This window comes from Schistocerca cancellata, chromosome 4 (genome assembly GCF_023864275.1).
Source record: "Schistocerca cancellata isolate TAMUIC-IGC-003103 chromosome 4, iqSchCanc2.1, whole genome shotgun sequence".
Taxonomy (NCBI): Eukaryota; Metazoa; Arthropoda; class Insecta; order Orthoptera; family Acrididae; genus Schistocerca; species Schistocerca cancellata.
In genome coordinates this window covers 612,565-635,412 of record NC_064629.1, presented here as the reverse complement: position 1 = coordinate 635,412, position 22,848 = coordinate 612,565, and positions in this window count along the sequence as shown.

Below are 22,848 nucleotides of genomic sequence, written 5' to 3'. Positions count from 1 at the left end.
CATTAGGTGGCCCTGAGCGTTACAATTCACTATCAGTTTTTCGTCCGATTCGAAAATCATTGACTCACAGCAGAACGGCCATAAGGTGCCCGAGGCAGCAATAGACCCATGGAGACAAGTCTGCTGGAGGACGATGTATTGAATCGGGACGCAATTTGAGTGATCCATCGTCATTATGTGGCCCTGAACGTTACAATTCACTATTAGTTTTTCGTCCCATTCGATAATCTAGACTCACACCAGAACGGCCATAAGGTGCCCGGGGCAGCAATAGACCCATGGAATCAAGTCGGCTGGAGGACGATGTACTGAATCGGGACGCAATTTGTGTGGTCCATCGTCATTAGGTGGCCCTGAATGTTACAATTCACTATCAGTTTTTCGTCCGATTCGAAAATTTTTGACTCATAGCAGAACGGCCATAAGGTGGCCGAGGCAGCAATAGACCCATGGAGACAAGTCTGCTGGAGGACGATGTATTGAATCGGGACGCAATTTGAGTGATCCATCGTCATTAGGTGGCCCTGAACGTTACAATTCACTATCAGTTTTTCGTCCCATTCGATAATCTAGACTCACAGCAGAACGGCCATAAGGTGCCCGAGGCAGCAATAGACCCATGGAGTGAGGTCGGCTGGAGGACGATGTACTGAATCGGGACGCAATTCTAGTGTTCCATCGTCATTAGGAGGCCCTGAACGTTACAATTCACTACCAGTTTTTCGTCCGATTCGAAAATCTTTGACACACAGCAGAACGGCCATAAGGTGCCCGAGGCAGCAATAGACCCATGGAGACAAGTCTGCTGGAGGACGATGTATTTAATCGGGACGCAATTTGAGTGATCCATCGTCATTAGGTGGCCCTGAACGTTACAATTCACTATCACTTTTTCGCGCCATTCGATAATCTAGACTCACGGGAGAACGACCAGAAGGTGCCCGAGGCAGCAATAGACCCATGGAGACATCTCTGCTGAGAGGACGATGTATTGAATCGGGACGCAATTTGAGTGATCCATCGTTATTAGGTGGCCCTGAACGTTACAATTCACTATCAGTTTTTCGTCCGATTCGAAAACCTTTGACTCACAGCAGAACGGCCATAAGGTGCCCGAGGCAGCAATAGAACAATGGAGACAAGTCTGCTGGAGGACGATGTATTGAATCCGGACGCAATTTGAGTGATCCATCGTCATTAGGTGGCCCTGAACGTTACTATTCGCTATCAGTTTTTCGTCCGATTCGAAAATCTTTGACTCACAGCAGAACAGCCATAAGCTGCCCGAGGCAGCAATAGACCCATGGAGACAAGTCGGCTGGAGGACGATGTATTGAATCGGGACGCAATTTGAGTGATCCATCGTCATTAGGACGTTACAATTCACTATCAGTTTTTCGTCCGATTCGAAAATCTTTGAGTCACAGCAGAACGGCCATAAGGTGCCCGAGGCTGCAATAGACCCATGGAGACAAGTCTGCTGCAGGACGATGTATTGAATCGGGACGCAATTTGAGTGATCCATCGTCATTAGGAGGCCCTGAACGTTACAATTCACTATCACTATCTTTGAGTCACAGCAGAACGGCCATAAGGTGCCCGAGGCTGCAATAGACCCATGGAGACAGTCTGCTGGAGGACAATGTATTGAATCGGGACGCAATTTGAGTGATCCATCGTCACTAGGTGGCCCTGAACGTTACAATTCACTATCAGTTTTTCGTCCGATTCAAAAATCTTTGACTCACAGCAGAACGGCCATAACGTGCCCGAGGCAGCAATAGACCCATGGAGACAAGTCGGCTGGAGGACGATGTATTGAATCGAAACGCAATTTGAGTGGTCCATCGTCATTAGGTGGCACTGAATGTTACAATTCCATATCAGTTTTTCGTCCGATTCGAAAATCTTTGACTCACAGCAGAACGGCCATAAGGTGCCCGAGGCAGCAATAGACCCATGGAGACAAGTCTGATGAGGACGATGTATTGAATCGGGACGCAATTTGAGTGTTCCATCGTCATTAGGAGGCCCTGAACGTTACAATTCACTATCAGTTTTTCATTCCATTCGTTAATCTAGACTCACAGCAGAACGGCCATAAGGTGCCCGATGCAGCAATAGTCCCATTGAGTCAAGTCGGCTAGTGGACGATGTACTGAATCGGGACGCAATTTGTGTGGTCCATCGTCATTAGGTGGCCCTGAATGTTACAATTCACTATCAGTTTTTCGTCCGATTCGAAAATCTTTGAGTCACAGCAGGAATGCCATAAGGTGCCCGAGGCAGCAATACACCCATGGAGACAAGTCTGCTGGAGGATGATGTATTGAATCGGGACGCAATTTGAGTTATCCATCGTCATTAGGTGGCCCTGAACGTTACAATTCACTATCAGTTTTTCGTCCCATTCGATAATGTAGACTCACAGCAGAACGGCCATAAAGTGCCCGAGGCAGCAATAGACCCATGGAGTCAAGTCGGCTGGAGGGCGATGTATTGAATCGGGACGCAATTTGAGTGATCCATCGTCATTCGGTGGCCCTGAAAGTTACAATTCACGATCAGTTTTTCGTCCGATTCGAAAATCCTTGACTCACAGCAGAACGGCCATAAGGTGTCCGAGGCAGCAATAGACCCATGGAGACAAGTCTGCTGGATTACGATCTATTGAATCGGGACGCAATTTGAGTGTTCCATCGTCATTAGGAGGCCCTGAACGTTTCAATTCACTATCAGTTTTTCGTCCGATTCGAAAATGTTTGAGTCACAGCAGGACTGCCATAAGGTGCCCAAGGCAGCAATAGACCCATGGAGACAAGTCTGCTGGAGGACGATTTATTGAATCGGGACGCAATTTGAGTGATCCATCGTCATTAGGTGGCCCTGAACGTTACAATTCACTACCAGGTTTTCGTCCGATTCGAAAATCTTTGACTCACAGCAGAACGGCCATAAGGTGCCCGAGGCAGCAATAGACCCATGGAGACAAGTCTGCTGGAGGACGATGTATTGAATCGGGACGCAATTTGAGTGTTCCATCGTCATTAGGAGGACCTGAGCGTTACAATTCACTATCAGTTTTTCGTCCGATTCGAAAATCTTTGACTCACAGCAGAACGGCCATAAGGTGCCCGAGGCAGCAATAGACCCATGGAGACAAGTCTGCTGGAGGACGATGTATTGAATCGGGATGCAATTTGAGTGTTCCATCGTCATTAGGAGGCCCTGAGCGTTGCAATTCACTATCAGTCTTTCGTCCGATTCGAAAATCTTTGACTCACAGCAGAACGGCCATAAGGTGCCCGAGGCAGCAATAGACCCATGGAGACAAGTCTGCTGGAGGACGATGTATTGAATCGGGACGCAATTTGAGTGATCCATCGTCATTAGGTGGCCCTGAACGTTACAATTCACTATCAGTTTTTCGTCCCATTCGATAATCTAGACTCACAGCAGAACGGCCATAAAGTGCCCGAGGCAGCAATAGACCCATGGAGACAAGTCTGCTGGAGGACGATGTATTGAATCGGGACGCGATTTGAGTGTTCCATCGTCATTAAGAGGCCTTGAATGTTACAATTAACTATCACTTTTTCGTCCCATTCGATAATCTAGACTCACGGGAGAACGACCATAAGGTGCCCGAGGCAGCAATAGACACATGGAGTCAGGTCGGCTGGAGGACGATGTACTGAATCGGGACGCAATTTCTGTGGTCCATCGTCATTAGGTGGCCCTGAATGTTACAATTCACTATCAGTTTTTCGTCCGATTCGAAAATCTTTGTCTCACAGCAGAACGCCCATAAGGTGCCCGAGGCAGCGATAGACCCATGGAGACAAGTCTGCTGGATTACGATCTATTGAATCGGGACGCAATTTGAGTGTTCCATCGTCATTAGGTGGCCCTGATTGTTACAATTCACTATCAGTTTTTCGTCCGATTCGAAAATTTTTGACTCATAGCAGAACGGCCATAAGGTGGCCGAGGCAGCAATAGACCCATGGAGACAAGTCTGCTGGAGGACGATGTATTGAATCGGGACGCAATTTGAGTGATCCATCGTCATTAGGTGGCCCTGAACGTTACAATTCACTATCAGTTTTTCGTCCCATTCGATAATCTAGACTCACACCAGAACGGCCATAAGGTGCCCGAGGCAGCAATAGACCTATGGAATCAAGTCGGCTGGAGGACGATGTACTGAATCGGGACGCAATTTGTGTGGTCCATCGTCATTAGGTGGCCCTGAATGTTACAATTCACTATCAGTTTTTCGTCCGATTCGAAAATTTTTGACTCATAGCAGAACGGCCGTAAGGTGGCCGAGGCAGCAATAGACCCATGGAGACAAGTCTGCTGGAGGACGATGTATTGAATCGGGACGCAATTTGAGTGATCCATCGTCATTAGGTGGCCCTGAACGTTACAATTCACTATCAGTTTTTCGTCCCATTCGATAATCTAGACTCACAGCAGAACGGCCATAAGGTGCCCGAGGCAGCAATAGACCCATGGAGTGAGGTCGGCTGGAGGACGATGTACTGAATCGGGACGCAATTCTAGTGTTCAATCGTCATTAGGAGGCCCTGAACGTTACAATTCACTACCAGTTTTTCGTCCGATTCGAAAATCTTTGACTCACAGCAGAACGGCCATAAGGTGCCCGAGGCAGCAATAGACCCATGGAGACAAGTCTGCTGGAGGACGATGTATTTAATCGGGACGCAATTTGAGTGATCCATCGTCATTAGGTGGCCCTGAAAGTTACAATTCACTATCAGTTTTTCGTCCGATTCGAAAATCTTTGACTCACAGCAGAACGGCCATAAGGTGTCCGAGGCAGCAATAGACCCATGGAGACAAGTCTGCTGGAGGACGATGTATTGAATCGGGATGCGATTTGAGTGTTCCATCGTCATTAGGAGGCCCTGAATGTTACAATTAACTATCACTTTTTCGTGCCATTCGATAATCTAGACTCACGGGACAACGACCATAAGGTGCCCGAGGCAGCAATAGACCCATGGAGACATCTCTGCTGAGAGGACGATGTATTGAATCGGGACGCAATTTGAGTGATCCATCGTTATTAGGTGGCCCTGAACGTTACAATTCACTATCAGGTTTTCGTCCGATTCGAAAACCTTTGACTCACAGCAGAACGGCCATAAGGTGCCCGAGGCAGCAATAGAACAATGGAGACAAGTCTGCTGGAGGACGATGTATTGAATCCGGACGCAATTTGAGTGATCCATCGTCATTAGGTGGCCCTGAACGTTACAATTCACTATCAGTTTTTCGTCCGATTCGAAAATCTTTGACTCACAGCAGAACAGCCATAAGCTGCCCGAGGCAGCAATAGACCCATGGAGACAGTCTGCTGGAGGACAATGTATTGAATCGGGACGCAATTTGAGTGATCCATCGTCACTAGGTGGCCCTGAACGTTACAATTCACTATCAGTTTTTCGTCCGATTCAAAAATCTTTGACTCACAGCAGAACGGCCATAAGGTGCCCGAGGCAGCAATAGACCCATGGAGACAAGTCGGCTGGAGGACGATGTATTGAATCGAAACGCAATTTGAGTGATCCATCGTCATTAGGTGGCCCTGAATGTTACAATTCACTATCAGTTTTTCGTCCGATTCGAAAATCTTTGACTCACAGCAGAACGGCCATAAGGTGCCCGAGGCAGCAATAGACCCATGGAGACAAGTCTGATGAGGACGATGTATTGAATTGGGACGCAATTTGAGTGTTCCATCGTCATTAGGAGGCCCTGAACGTTACAATTCACTATCAGTTTTTCGTCCGATCCGAAAATCTTTGAGTCACAGCAGGACTGCCATAAGGTGCCCGAGGCAGCAAAAGACCCATGGAGACAAGTCTGCTGGAGGACGATGTATTGAATCGGGACGCAATTTGAGTGATCCATCGTCATTAGGTGGCCCTCAACGTTACAATTCACTATCAGTTTTTCATCCCATTCGTTAATCTAGACTCACAGCAGAACGGCCATAAGGTGCCCGATGCAGCAATAGTCCCATTGAGTCAAGTCGGTTAGTGGACGATGTACTGAATCGGGACGCAATTTGTGTGGTCCATCGTCATTAGGTGGCCCTGAATGTTACAATTCACTATCAGTTTTTCGTCCGATTCGAAAATCTTTGAGTCACAGCAGGACTGCCATAAGATGCCCGAGGCAGCAATAGACCCATGGAGACAAGTCTGCTGGAGGACGATGTATTGAATCGGGACGCAATTTGAGTGATCCATCGTCATTAGGTGGCCCTGAACGTTACAATTCACTATCAGTTTTTCGTCCCATTCGATAATCTAGACTCACAGCAGAACGGCCATAAAGTGCCCGAGGCAGCTATAGACCCATGGAGTCAAGTCGGCTGGAGGGCGATGTATTGAATCGGGACGCAATTTGAGTGATCCATCGTCATTAGGTGGCCCTGAAAGTTACAATTCACTATCAGTTTTTCGTCCGATTCGAAAATCCTTGACTCACAGCAGAACGGCCATAAGGTGTCCGAGGCAGCAATAGACCCATGGAGACAAGTCTGCTGGAGGACGATGTAATGAATCGGGACGCGATTTGAGTGTTCCATCGTCATTAGGAGGCCCTGAATGTTACATATAACTATCAGTGTTTCGTCCCATTCGATAATCTAGACTCACGGGAGAACGACCATAAGGTGCCCGAGGCAGCAATAGACACATGGAGTCAGGTCGGCTGGAGGACGATGTACTGAATCGGGACGCAGTTTGAGTGATCCATCGTCATTAGGTGGCCCTGAAAGTTACAATTCACTATCAGTTTTTCGTCCGATTCGAAAATCTTTGACTCACAGCAGAACGGCCATAAGGTGTCCGAGGCAGCAATAGACCCATGGAGACAAGTTTGCTGGAGGACGATGTATTGAATCGGGACGCGATTTGAGTGTTCCATCGTCATTAGGAGGCCCTGAATGTTACAATTAACTATCAGTTTTTCGTCCGATTCGAAAATCTTTGACTCACAGCAGAACGGAAATAAGGTGCCCGAGGCAGCAATAGACCCATGGAGACAAGTCTGCTGGAGGACGATGTATTGAATCGGGACGCAATTTGAGTGATCCATCGTCATTAGGTGGCCTGGAACGTTACAATTCACTATCAGTTTTTCGTCCCATTCGATAATCGAGACTCACAGCAGAACGGCCATAAAGTGCCCGAGGCAGCTATAGACCCATGGAGTCAAGTCGGCTGGAGGGCGATGTATTGAATCGGGACGCAATTTGAGTGATCCATCGTCATTAGGTGGCCCTGAACGTTACAATTCACTACCAGGTTTTCGTCCGATTCGAAAATCTTTGACTCACAGCAGAACGGCCATAAGGTGCCCGAGGCAGCAATAGACCCATGGAGACAAGTCTGCTGGAGGACGATGTATTGAATCGGGAGGCAATTTGAGTGTTCCATCGTCATTAGGAGGACCTGAGCGTTACAATTCACTATCAGTTTTTCGTCCGATTCGAAAATCTTTGACTCACAGCAGAACGGCCATAAGGTGCCCGAGGCAGCAATAGACCCATGGAGACAAGTCTGCTGGAGGACGATGTATTGAATCGGGATGCAATTTGAGTGTTCCATCGTCATTAGGAGGCCCTGAGCGTTGCAATTCACTATCAGTCTTTCGTCCGATTCGAAAATCTTTGACTCACAGCAGAACGGCCATAAGGTGCCCGAGGCAGCAATAGACCCATGGAGACAAGTCTGCTGGAGGACGATGTATTGAATCGGGACGCAATTTGAGTGATCCATCGTCATTAGGTGGCCCTGAACGTTACAATTCACTATCAGTTTTTCGTCCCATTCGATAATCTAGACTCACAGCAGAACGGCCATAAAGTGCCCGAGGCAGCAATAGACCCATGGAGTCATGTCGGCTGGAGGACGATGTATTGAATCGGGACGCAATTTGAGAGATCCATCGTCATTAGGTGGCCCTGAACGTTACAATTCACTATCAGTTTTTCGTCCGATTCGAAAATCTTTGACTCACAGCAGAACGGCCATAAGGTGCCCGAGGCAGCAATAGACCCATGAAGTCAAGTCTGCTGGAGGACGATGTATTGAATCGGGACGCAATTTTAGTGTTCCATCGTTATTAGGAGGCCCTGAACGTTACAATTCACTATCAGTTTTTCGTCCGATTCGAAAATCTTTGACTCACAGCAGAACGGACATAAGGTGCCCGAGGCAGCAATAGACCCATGGAGACAAGTCGGCTGGAGGACGATGTATTTAATCGGGACGCAGTTTGAGTGATCCATCGTCATTAGGTGGCCCTGAAAGTTACAATTCACTATCAGTTTTTCGTCCGATTCGAAAATCTTTGACTCACAGCAGAACGGCCATAAGGTGTCCGAGGCAGCAATAGACCCATGGAGACAAGTTTGCTGGAGGACGATGTATTGAATCGGGACGCGATTTGAGTGTTCCATCGTCATTAGGAGGCCCTGAATGTTACAATTAACTATCAGTTTTTCGTCCGATTCGAAAATCTTTGACTCACAGCAGAACGGCCATAAGGTGCCCGAGGCAGCAATAGACCCATGGAGACAAGTCTGCTGGAGGACGATGTATTGAATCGGGACGCAATTTGAGTGATCCATCGTCATTAGGTGGCCTGGAACGTTACAATTCACTATCAGTTTTTCGTCCCATTCGATAATCGAGACTCACAGCAGAACGGCCATAAGGTGCCCGAGGCAGCAATAGACCCATGGAGTCAGGTCGGCTGGAGGACGATGTACTGAATCGGGACGCAATTTGTGTGGTCCATCGTCATTAGGTGGCCCTGAAAGTTACAATTCACTATCAGTTTTCCGTCCGATTCGAAAATCTTTGTCTCACAGCAGAACGGCCATAAGGTGCCCGAGGCAGCAATAGACCCATGGAGACAAGTCTGCTGGAGGACGATGTATTGAATCGGGACGCAATTTGAGTGTTCCATCGTCATTAGGAGGCCCTGAACGTTACAATTCACTATCAGTTTTTCGTCCGATTCGAAAATGTTTGAGTCACAGCAGGGCTGCCATAAGGTGCCCGAGGCAGCAATAGACCCATGGAGACAAGTCTGCTGGAGGACGATGTATTGAATCGGGACGCGATTTGAGTGTTCCATCGTCATTAAGAGGCCCTGAATGTTACAATTAACTATCACTTTTTCGTCCCATTCGATAATCTAGACTCACGGGAGAACGACCATAAGGTGCCCGAGGCAGCAATAGACCCATGGAGACAAGTCTGCTGGAGGTCGATGTATTGAATCGGGACGCAATTTGAGTGATCCATCGTTATTAGGTGGCCCTGAACGTTACAATTCACTATCAGTTTTTCGTTCGATTCGAAAACCTTTGACTCACAGCAGAACGGCCATAAGGTGCCCGAGGCAGCAATAGAACACTGGAGACAAGTCTGCTGGAGGACGATGTATTGAATCCGGACGCAATTTGAGTGATCCATCGTCATTAGGTGGCCCTGAACGTTACATATAACTATCAGTTTTTCGTCCCATTCGATAATCTAGACTCACGGGAGAACGACCATAAGGTGCCCGAGGCAGCAATAGGCACATGGAGTCAGGTCGGCTGGAGGACGATGTACTGAATCGGGACGCAATTTCTGTGGTCCATCGTCATTAGGTGGCCCTGAATGTTACAATTCACTATCAGTTTTTCGTCCGATTCGAAAATCTTTGTCTCACAGGAGAACGGCCATAAGGTGCCCGAGGCAGCGATAGACCCATGGAGACAAGTCTGCTGGATTACGATCTATTGAATCGGGACGCAATTTGAGTGTTCCATCGTCATTAGGAGGCCCTGAACGTTTCAATTCACTATCAGTTTTTCGTCCGATTCGAAAATGTTTGAGTCACAGCAGGACTGCCATAAGGTGCCCGAGGCAGCAATAGACCCATGGAGACAAGTCTGCTGGAGGACGATGTATTGAATCGGGACGCAATTTGAGTGATCCATCGTCATTAGGTGGCCCTGAACGTTACAATTCACTATCAGTTTTTCGTCCCATTCGATAATCTAGACTCACAGCAGAACGGCCATAAAGTGCCCGAGGCAACAATAGACCCATGGAGTCATGTCGGCTGGAGGACGATGTATTGAATCGGGACGCAATTTGAGAGATCCATCGTCATTAGGTGGCCCTGAACGTTACAATTCACTATCAGTTTTTCGTCCGATTCGAAAATCTTTGACTCACAGCAGAACGGCCATAAGGTGCCCGAGGCAGCAATAGACCCATGAAGTCAAGTCTGCTGGAGGACGATGTATTGAATCGGGACGCAATTTTAGTGTTCCATCGTCATTAGGAGGCCCTGAACGTTACAATTCACTATCAGTTTTTCGTCCGATTCGAAAATCTTTGACTCACAGCAGAACGGACATAAGGTGCCCGAGGCAGCAATAGACCCATGGAGACAAGTCGGCTGGAGGACGATGTATTTAATCGGGACGCAATTTGAGTGATCCATCGTCATTAGGTGGCCCTGAAAGTTACAATTCACTATCAGTTTTTCGTCCGATTCGAAAATCTTTGACTCACAGCAGAACGGCCATAAGGTGTCCGAGGCAGCAATAGACCCATGGAGACAAGTTTGCTGGAGGACGATGTATTGAATCGGGACGCGATTTGAGTGTTCCATCGTCATTAGGAGGCCCTGAATGTTACAATTAACTATCACTTTTTCGTCCCATTCGATAATCTAGACTCACGGGAGAACGATCATAAGGTGCCCGAGGCAGCAATAGACCCATGGAGACAAGTCTGCTGGAGGACGATGTATTGAATCGGGACGCAATTTGAGTGATCCATCGTTATTAGGTGGCCCTGAACGTTACAATTCACTATCAGTTTTTCGTCCGATTCGAAAACCTTTGACTCACAGCAGAACGGCCATAAGGTGCCCGAGGCAGCAATAGAACACTGGAGACAAGTCTGCTGGAGGACGATGTATTGAATCGGGATGCGATTTGAGTGTTCCATCGTCATTAGGAGGCCCTGAATGTTACAATTAACTATCACTTTTTCGTGCCATTCGATAATCTAGACTCACGGGAGAACGACCATAAGGTGCCCGAGGCAGCAATAGACATATGGAGACATCTCTGCTGAGAGGACGATGTATTGAATCGGGACGCAATTTGAGTGATCCATCGTCATTAGGAGGCCCTGAACGTTACAATTCACTATCAGTTTTTCGTCCCATTCGATAATCTAGACTCACACCAGAACGGCCATAAGGTGCCCGAGGCAGCAATAGACCCATGGAATCAAGTCGGCTGGAGGACGATGTACTGAATCGGGACGCAATTTGTGTGGTCCATCGTCATTAGGTGGCCCTGAATGTTACAATTCACTATCAGTTTTTCGTCCGATTCGAAAATTTTTGACTCATAGCAGAACGGCCATAAGGTGGCCGAGGCAGCAATAGACCCATGGAGACAAGTCTGCTGGAGGACGATGTATTGAATCGGGACGCAATTTGAGTGATCCATCGTCATTAGGTGGCCCTGAACGTTACAATTCACTATCAGTTTTTCGTCCCATTCGATAATCTAGACTCACAGCAGAACGGCCATAAGGTGCCCGAGGCAGCAATAGACCCATGGAGTGAGGTCGGCTGGAGGACGATGTACTGAATCGGGACGCAATTCTAGTGTTCCATCGTCATTAGGAGGCCCTGAACGTTACAATTCACTACCAGTTTTTCGTCCGATTCGAAAATCTTTGACTCACAGCAGAACGGCCATAAGGTGCCCGAGGCAGCAATAGACCCATGGAGACAAGTCTGCTGGAGGACGATGTATTTAATCGGGACGCAATTTGAGTGTTCCATCGTCATTAGGTGGCCCTGAAAGTTACAATTCACTATCAGTTTTTCGTCCGATTCAAAAATCTTTGACTCACAGCAGAACGGCCATAAGGTGTCCGAGGCAGCAATAGACCCATGGAGACAAGTCTGCTGGAGGACGATGTATTGAATCGGGATGCGATTTGAGTGTTCCATCGTCATTAGGAGGCCCTGAATGTTACAATTAACTATCACTTTTTCGTGCCATTCGATAATCTAGACTCACGGGAGAACGACCATAAGGTGCCAGAGGCAGCAATAGACATATGGAGACATCTCTGCTGAGAGGACGATGTATTGAATCGGGACGCAATTTGAGTGATCCATCGTCATTAGGAGGCCCTGAACGTTACAATTCACTATCAGTTTTTCGTCCGATTCGAAAATCTTTGAGTCACAGCAGAACGGCCATAAGGTGCCCGAGGCTGCAATAGACCCATGGAGACAGTCTGCTGGAGGACAATGTATTGAATCGGGACGCAATTTGAGTGATCCATCGTCACTAGGTGGCCCTGAACGTTACAATTCACTATCAGTTTTTCGTCCGATTCAAAAATCTTTGACTCACAGCAGTACGGCCATAAGGTGCCCGAGGCAGCAATAGACCCATGGAGACAAGTCGGCTGGAGGACGATGTATTGAATCGAAACGCAATTTGAGTGATCCATCGTCATTAGGTGGCCCTGAATGTTACAATTCACTATCAGTTTTTCGTCCGATTCGAAAATCTTTGACTCACAGCAGAACGGCCATAAGGTGCCCGAGGCAGCAATAGACCCATGGAGACAAGTCTGATGAGGACGATGTATTGAATCGGGACGCAATTTGAGTGTTCCATCGTCATTAGGAGGCCCTGAACGTTACAATTCACTATCAGTTTTTCGTCCGATTCGAAAATCTTTGAGTCACAGCAGGACTGCCATAAGGTGCCCGAGACAGCAATAGACCCATGGAGACAAGTCTGCTGGAGGACGATGTATTGAATCGGGACGTAATTTGAGTGATCCATCGTCATTAGGTGGCCCTGAACGTTACAATTCACTATCAGTTTTTCATCCCATTCGTTAATCTAGACTCACAGCAGAACGGCCATAAGGTGCCCGATGCAGCAATAGTCCCATTGAGTCAAGTCGGCTAGTGGACGATGTACTGAATCGGGACGCAATTTGTGTGGTCCATCGTCATTAGGTGGCCCTGAATGTTACAATTCACTATCAGTTTTTCGTCCGATTCGAAAATCTTTGACTCACAGTAGAAAGGCCATAAGGTGCCCGAGGCAGCAATAGACCCATGCAGACAAGTCTGCTTGAGGACGATGTATTGAATCGGGGCGCGATTTGAGTGTTCCATCGTCATTAGGAGGCCCTGAAAGTTACAATTAACTATCAGTTTTTCGTCCCATTCGATAATCTAGACTCACGGGAGAACGACCATAAGGTGCGCGAGGCAGCAATAGACCCATGGAGACAAGTCTGCTGGAGGACGATGTATTGAATCGGGACGCGATTTGAGTGTTCCATCGTCATTAGGAGGCCCTGAATGTTACAATTAACTATCAGTTTTTCGTCCCATTCGATAATCTAGACTCACGGGAGAACGACCATAAGGTGCGCGAGGCAGCAATAGACCCATGGAGACAAGTCTGCTGGAGGACGATGTATTGAATCGGGACGCAATTTGAGTGATCCATCGTTATTAGGTGGCCCTGAAAGTTACAATTCACTATCAGTTTTTCGTCCGATTCGAAAATCTTCGACTCACAGCAGAACGGCCATAAGGTGCCCGAGGCAGCAATAGACCCATGGAGACAAGTCGGCTGGAGGACGATGTAATGAATTGGGACACAATTTGAGTGATCCATCGTCATTGGGTGGCCCTGAACGTTACAATTCACTATCAGTTTTTCGTCCGATTCGAAAATCTTTGACTCACAGCAGAACGGAAATAAGGTGCCCGAGGCAGCAATAGACCCATGGAGACAAGTCGGCTGGAGGACGATGTATTTAATCGGGACGCAATTTGAGTGATCCATCGTCATTAGGTGGTCCTGAAAGTTACAATTCACTATCAGTTTTTCGTCCGATTCGAAAATCCTTGACTCACAGCAGAACGGCCATAAGGTGTCCGAGGCAGCAATAGACCCATGGAGACAAGTCTGCTGGAGGACGATGTAATGAATCGGGACGCGATTTGAGTGTTCCATCGTCATTAGGAGGCCCTGAATGTTACATATAACTATCAGTTTTTCGTCCCATTCGATAATCTAGACTCACGGGAGAACGACCATAAGGTGCCCGAGGCAGCAATAGACACATGGAGTCAGGTCGGCTGGAGGACGATGTACTGAATCGGGACGCAATTTCTGTGGTCCATCGTCATTAGGTGGCCCTGAATGTTACAATTCACTATCAGTTTTTCGTCCGATTCGAAAATCTTTGTCTCACAGGAGAACGGCCATAAGGTGCCCGAGGCAGCGATAGACCCATGGAGACAAGTCTGCTGGATTACGATCTATTGAATCGGGACGCAATTTGAGTGTTCCATCGTCATTAGGAGGCCCTGAACGTTTCAATTCACTATCAGTTTTTCGTCCGATTCGAAAATGTTTGAGTAACAGCAGGACTGCCATAAGGTGCCCAAGGCAGGAATAGACCCATGGAGACAAGTCTGCTGGAGGACGATTTATTGAATCGGGACGCAATTTGAGTGATCCATCGTCATTAGGTGGCCCTGAACGTTACAATTCACTACCAGGTTTTCGTCCGATTCGAAAATCTTTGACTCACAGCAGAACGGCCATAAGGTGCCCGAGGCAGCAATAGACCCATGGAGACAAGTCTGCTGGAGGACGATGTATTGAATCGGGACGCGATTTGAGTGTTCCATCGTCATTAAGAGGCCCTGAATGTTACAATTAACTATCACTTTTTCGTCCCATTCGATAATCTAGACTCACGGGAGAACGACCATAAGGTGCCCGAGGCAGCAATAGACCCATGGAGACAAGTCTGCTGGAGGACGATGTATTGAATCGGGACGCAATTTGAGTGATCCATCGTAATTAGGTGGCCCTGAACGTTACAATTCACTATCAGTTTTTCGTCCGATTCGAAAACCTTTGACTCACAGCAGAACGGCCATAAGGTGCCCGAGGCAGCAATAGAACACTGGAGACAAGTCTGCTGGAGGACGATGTATTGAATCCGGACTCAATTTGAGTGATCCATCGTCATTAGGTGGCCCTGAACGTTACAATTCACTATCAGTTTTTCGTCCGATTCGAAAATCTTTGACTCACAGCAGAACAGCCATAAGCTGCCCGAGGCAGCAATAGACCCATGGAGACAAGTCGGCTGGAGGACGATGTATTGAATCGGGACGCGATTTGAGTGTTCCATCGTCATTAGGAGGCCCTGAATGTTACATATAACTATCAGTTTTTCGTCCCATTCGATAATCTAGACTCACGGGAGAACGACCATAAGGTGCCCGAGGCAGCAATAGACACATGGAGTCAGGTCGGCTGGAGGACGATGTACTGAATCGGGACGCAATTTCTGTGGTCCATCGTCATTAGGTGGCCCTGAATGTTACAATTCACTATCAGTTTTTCGTAGGATTCGAAAATCTTTGTCTCACAGCAGAACGGCCATAAGGTGCCCGAGGCAGCGATAGACCCATGGAGACAAGTCTGCTGGATTACGATCTATTGAATCGGGACGCAATTTGAGTGTTCCATCGTCATTAGGAGGCCCTGAACGTTTCAATTCACTATCAGTTTTTCGTCCGATTCGAAATTGTTTGAGTCACAGCAGGACTGCCATAAGGTGCCCGAGGCAGCAATAGACCCATGGAGACAAGTCTGCTGGAGGACGATGTATTGAATCAGGACGCAATTTGAGTGATCCATCGTCATTAGGTGGCCCTGAACGTTACAATTCACTATCAGTTTTTCGTCCCATTCGATAATCTAGACTCACAGCAGAACGGCCATAAAGTGCCCGAGGCAGCAATAGACCCATGGAGTCATGTCGGCTGGAGGACGATGTATTGAATCGGGACGCAATTTGAGAGATCCATCGTCATTAGGTGGCCCTGAACGTTACAATTCACTATCAGTTTTTCCTCCGATTCGAAAATCTTTGACTCACAGCAGAACGGCCATAAGGTGCCCGAGGCAGCAATAGACCCATGAAGTCAAGTCTGCTGGAGGACGATGTATTGAATCGGGACGCAATTTTAGTGTTCCATCGTCATTAGGAGGCCCTGAACGTTACAATTCACTATCAGTTTTTCGTCCGATTCGAAAATCTTTGACTCACAGCAGAACGGACATAAGGTGCCCGAGGCAGCAATAGACCCATGGAGACAAGTCGGCTGGAGGACGATGTATTGAATCGGGACGCAATTTGAGTGATCCATCGTCATTAGGTGGCCCTGAACGTTACAATTCACTATCAGTTTTTCGTCCCATTCGATAATCTAGACTCACAGCAGAACGGCCATAAGGTGCCCGAGGCAGCAATAGACCCATGGAGTCAGGTCGGCTGGAGGACGATGTACTGAATCAGGACGCAATTTGTGTGGTCCATCGTCATTAGGTGGCCCTGAAAGTTACAATTCACTATCAGTTTTTCGTCCGATTCGAAAATCTTTGTCTCACAGCAGAACGGCCATAAGGTGCCCGAGGCAGCAATAGACCCACGGAGACAAGTCTGCTGGAGGACGATGTATTGAATCGGGACGCAATTTGAGTGTTCCATCTTCATTAGGAGGCCCTGAACGTTACAATTCACTATCAGTTTTTCGTCCGATTCGAAAATGTTTGAGTCACAGCAGGACTGCCATAAGGTGCCCGAGGCAGCAATAGACCCATGGAGACAAGTCTGCTGGAGGACGATGTATTGAATCGGGACGCGATTTGAGTGTTCCATCGTCATTAAGAGGCCCTGAATGTTACAATTAACTATCACTTTTTCGTCCCATTCGATAATCTAGACTCACGGGAGAACGACCATAAGGTGCCCGAGGCAGCAATAGACCCATGGAGACAAGTCTGCTGGAGGACGATGTATTGAATCCGGACGCAATTTGAGTGATCCATCGTCATTAGGTGGCCCTGAACGTTACAATTCACTATCAGTTTTTCGTCCGATTCGAAAATCTTTGACTCACAGCAGAACAGCCATAAGCTGCCCGAGGCAGCAATAGACCCATGGAGACAAGTCGGCTGGAGGACGATGTATTGAATCGGGACGCGATTTGAGTGTTCCATCGTCATTAGGAGGCCCTGAATGTTACATATAACTATCAGTTTTTCGTCCCATTCGATAATCTAGACTCACGGGAGAACGACCATAAGGTGCCCGAGGCAGCAATAGACACATGGAGTCAGGTCGGCTGGAGGACGATGTACTGAATCGGGACGCAATTTCTGTGGTCCATCGTCATTAGGTGGCCCTGAATGTTACAATTCACTATCAGTTTTTCGTCCGATTCGAAAATCTTTGTCTCACAGCAGAAAGGCCATAAGGTGCCCGAGGCAGCGATAGACCCATGGAGACAAGTCTGCTGGATTACGATCTATTGAATCGGGACGCAATTTGAGTGTTCCATCGTCATTAGGAGGCCCTGAACGTTTCAATTCACTATCAGTTTTTCGTTCGATTCGAAAATGTTTGAGTCACAGCAGGACTGCCATAAGGTGCCCGAGGCAGCAATAGACCCATGGAGACAAGTCTGCTGGAGGACGATGTATTGAATCGGGACGCAATTTGAGTGATCCATCGTCATTAGGTGGCCCTGAACGTTACAATTCACTATCAGTTTTTCGTCCCATTCGATAATCTAGACTCACAGCAGAACGGCCCGAGGCAGCAATAGACCCATCGAGTCATGTCGGCTGGAGAACGATGTATTGAATCGGGACGCAATTTGAGAGATCCATCGTCATTAGGTGGCCCTGAACGTTACAATTCACTATCAGTTTTTCCTCCGATTCGAAAATCTTTGACTCACAGCAGAACGGCCATAAGGTGCCCGAGGCAGCAATAGACCCATGAAGTCAAGTCTGCTGGAGGACGATGTATTGAATCGGGACGCAATTTTAGTGTTCCATCGTCATTAGGAGGCCCTGAACGTTACAATTCACTATCAGTTTTTCGTCCGATTCGAAAATCTTTGACTCACAGCAGAACGGACATAAGGTGCCCGAGGCAGCAATAGACCCATGGAGACAAGTCGGCTGGAGGACGATGTATTTAATCGGGACGCAATTTGAGTGATCCATCGTCATTAGGTGGCCCTGAAAGTTACAATTCACTATCAGTTTTTCGTCCGATTCGAAAATCTTTGACTCACAGCAGAACGGCCATAAGATGCCCGAGGCAGCAATAGACCCATGGAGACAAGTCTGCTGGAGGACGATGTATTGAATCGGGACGCAATTTGAGTGATCCATCGTCATTAGGTGGCCCTGAACGTTACAATTCACTATCAGTTTTTCGTCCCATTCGATAATCTAGACTCACAGCAGAACGGCCATAAAGTGCCCGAGGCAGCAATAGACCCATGGAGTCAAGTCGGCTGGAGGGCGATGTATTGAATCGGGACGCAATTTGAGTGATCCATCGTCATTAGGTGGCCCTGAACGTTACAATTCACTATCAGTTTTTCGTCCGATTCGAAAATCCTTGACTCACAGCAGAACGGCCATAAGGTGTCCGAGGCAGCAATAGACCCATGGAGACAAGTCTGCTGGAGGACGATGTAATGAATCGGGACGCGATTTGAGTGTTCCATCGTCATTAGGAGGCCCTGAATGTTACATATAACTATCAGTTTTTCGTCCCATTCGATAATCTAGACTCACGGGAGAACGACCATAAGGTGCCCGAGGCAGCAATAGACACATGGAGTCAGGTCGGCTGGAGGACGATGTACTGAATCGGGACCCAATTTCTGTGGTCCATCGTCATTAGGTGGCCCTGAATGTTACAATTCACTATCAGTTTTTCGTCCGATTCGAAAATCTTTGTCTCACAGCAGAACGGACATAAGGTGCCCGAGGCAGCGATAGACCCATGGAGACAAGTCTGCTGGATTACGATCTATTGAATCGGGACGCAATTTGAGTGTTCCATCGTCATTAGGAGGCCCTGAACGTTTCAATTCACTATCAGTTTTTCGTCCGATTCGAAAATGATTGAGTCACAGCAGGACTGCCATAAGGTGCCCAAGGCAGCAATAGACCCATGGAGACAAGTCTGCTGGAGGACGATTTATTGAATCGGGACGCAATTTGAGTGATCCATCGTCATTAGGTGGCCCTGAACGTTACAATTCACTACCAGGTTTTCGTCCGATTCGAAAATCTTTGACTCACAGCAGAACGGCCATAAGGTGCACGAGGCAGCAATAGACCCATGGAGACAAGTCTGCTCGAGGACGATGTATTGAATCGGGAGGCAATTTGAGTGTTCCATCGTCATTAGGAGGACCTGAGCGTTACAATTCACTATCAGTTTTTCGTCCGATTCGAAAATCTTTGACTCACAGCAGAACGGCCATAAGGTGCCCGAGGCAGCAATAGACCCATGGAGACAAGTCTGCTGGAGGACGATGTATTGAATCGGGATGCAATTTGAGTGTTCCATCGTCATTAGGAGGCCCTGAGCGTTGCAATTCACTATCAGTCTTTCGTCCGATTCGAAAATCTTTGACTCACAGCAGAACGGCCATAAGGTGCCCGAGGCAGCAATAGACCCATGGAGACAAGTCTGCTGGAGGACGATGTATTGAATCGGGACGCAATTTGAGTGATCCATCGTCATTAGGTGGCCCTGAACGTTACAATTCACTATCAGTTTTTCGTCCCATTCGATAATCTAGACTCACAGCAGAACGGCCATAAAGTGCCCGAGGCAGCAATAGACCCATGGAGTCATGTCGGCTGGAGGACGATGTATTGAATCGGGACGCAATTTGAGAGATCCATCGTCATTAGGTGGCCCTGAACGTTACAATTCACTATCAGTTTTTCGTCCGATTCGAAAATCTTTGACTCACAGCAGAACGGCCATAAGGTGCCCGAGGCAGCAATAGACCCATGAAGTCAAGTCTGCTGGAGGACGATGTATTGAATCGGGACGCAATTTTAGTGTTCCATCGTTATTAGGAGGCCCTGAACGTTACAATTCACTATCAGTTTTTCGTCCGATTCGAAAATCTTTGACTCACAGCAGAACGGACATAAGGTGCCCGAGGCAGCAATAGACCCATGGAGACAAGTCGGCTGGAGGACGATGTATTTAATCGGGACGCAGTTTGAGTGATCCATCGTCATTAGGTGGCCCTGAAAGTTACAATTCACTATCAGTTTTTCGTCCGATTCGAAAATCTTTGACTCACAGCAGAACGGCCATAAGGTGTCCGAGGCAGCAATAGACCCATGGAGACAAGTTTGCTGGAGGACGATGTATTGAATCGGGACGCGATTTGAGTGTTCCATCGTCATTAGGAGGCCCTGAATGTTACAATTAACTATCAGTTTTTCGTCCGATTCGAAAATCTTTGACTCACAGCAGAACGGCCATAAGGTGCCCGAGGCAGCAATAGACCCATGGAGACAAGTCTGCTGGAGGACGATGTATTGAATCGGGACGCAATTTGAGTGATCCATCGTCATTAGGTGGCCTGGAACGTTACAATTCACTATCAGTTTTTCGTCCCATTCGATAATCGAGACTCACAGCAGAACGGCCATAAGGTGCCCGAGGCAGCAATAGACCCATGGAGTCAGGTCGGCTGGAGGACGATGTACTGAATCGGGACGCAATTTGTGTGGTCCATCGTCATTAGGTGGCCCTGAAAGTTACAATTCACTATCAGTTTTTCGTCCGATTCGAAAATCTTTGTCTCACAGCAGAACGGCCATAAGGTGCCCGAGGCAGCAATAGACCCATGGAGACAAGTCTGCTGGAGGACGATGTATTGAATCGGGACGCAATTTGAGTGTTCCATCGTCATTAGGAGGCCCTGAACGTTACAATTCACTATCAGTTTTTCGTCCGATTCGAAAATGTTTGAGTCACAGCAGGACTCCCATAAGGTGCCCGAGGCAGCAATAGACCCATGGAGACAAGTCTGCTGGAGGACGATGTATTGAATCGGGACGCGATTTGAGTGTTCCATCGTCATTAAGAGGCCCTGAATGTTACAATTAACTATCACTTTTTCGTCCCATTCGATAATCTAGACTCACGGGAGAACGACCATAAGGTGCCCGAGGCAGCAATAGACCCATGGAGACAAGTCTGCTGGAGGTCGATGTATTGAATCGGGACGCAATTTGAGTGATCCATCGTTATTAGGTGGCCCTGAACGTTACAATTCACTATCAGTTTTTCGTCCGATTCGAAAACCTTTGACTCACAGCAGAACGGCCATAAGGTGCCCGAGGCAGCAATAGAACACTGGAGACAAGTCTGCTGGAGGACGATGTATTGAATCCGGACGCAATTTGAGTGATCCATCGTCATTAGGTGGCCCTGAACGTTACAATTCACTATCAGTTTTTCGTCCGATTCGAAAATCTTTGACTCACAGCAGAACAGCCATAAGCTGCCCGAGGCAGCAATAGACCCATGGAGACAAGTCGGCTGGAGGACGATGTATTGAATCGGGACGCGATTTGAGTGTTCCATCGTCATTAGGAGGCCCTGAATGTTACATATAACTATCAGTTTTTCGTCCCATTCGATAATCTAGACTCACGGGAGAACGACCATAAGGTGCCCGAGGCAGCAATAGACACATGGAGTCAGGTCGGCTGGAGGACGATGTACTGAATCGGGACGCAATTTCTGTGGTCCATCGTCATTAGGTGGCCCTGAATGTTACAATTCACTATCAGTTTTTCGTCCGATTCGAAAATCTTTGTCTCACAGCAGAACGGCCATAAGGTGCCCGAGGCAGCAATAGACCCATGGAGACAAGTCTGCTGGAGGACGATGTATTGAATCGGGATGCGATTTGAGTGTTCCATCGTCATTAGGAGGCCCTGAATGTTACAATTAACTATCACTTTTTCGTGCCATTCGATAATCTAGACTCACGGGAGAACGACCATAAGGTGCCCGAGGCAGCAATAGACATATGGAGACATCTCTGCTGAGAGGACGATGTATTGAATCGGGACGCAACTTGAGTGATCCATCGTCATTAGGAGGCCCTGAACGTTACAATTCACTATCAGTTTTTCGTCCCATTCGATAATCTAGACTCACACCAGAACGGCCATAAGGTGCCCGAGGCAGCAATAGACCCATGGAATCAAGTCGGCTGGAGGACGATGTACTGAATCGGGACGCAATTTGTGTGGTCCATCGTCATTAGGTGGCCCTGAATGTTACAATTCACTATCAGTTTTTCGTCCGATTCGAAAATTTTTGACTCATAGCAGAACGGCCATAAGGTGGCCGAGGCAGCAATAGACCCATGGAGACAAGTCTGCTGGAGGACGATGTATTGAATCGGGACGCAATTTGAGTGATCCATCGTCATTAGGTGGCCCTGAACGTTACAATTCACTATCAGTTTTTCGTCCCATTCGATAATCTAGACTCACAGCAGAACGGCCATAAGGTGCCCGAGGCAGCAATAGACCCATGGAGTGAGGTCGGCTGGAGGACGATGTACTGAATCGGGACGCAATTCTAGTGTTCCATCGTCATTAGGAGGCCCTGAACGTTACAATTCACTACCAGTTTTTCGTCCGATTCGAAAATCTTTGACTCACAGCAGAACGGCCATAAGGTGCCCGAGGCAGCAATAGACCCATGGAGACAAGTCTGCTGGAGGACGATGTATTTAATCGGGACGCAATTTGAGTGATCCATCGTCATTAGGTGGCCCTGA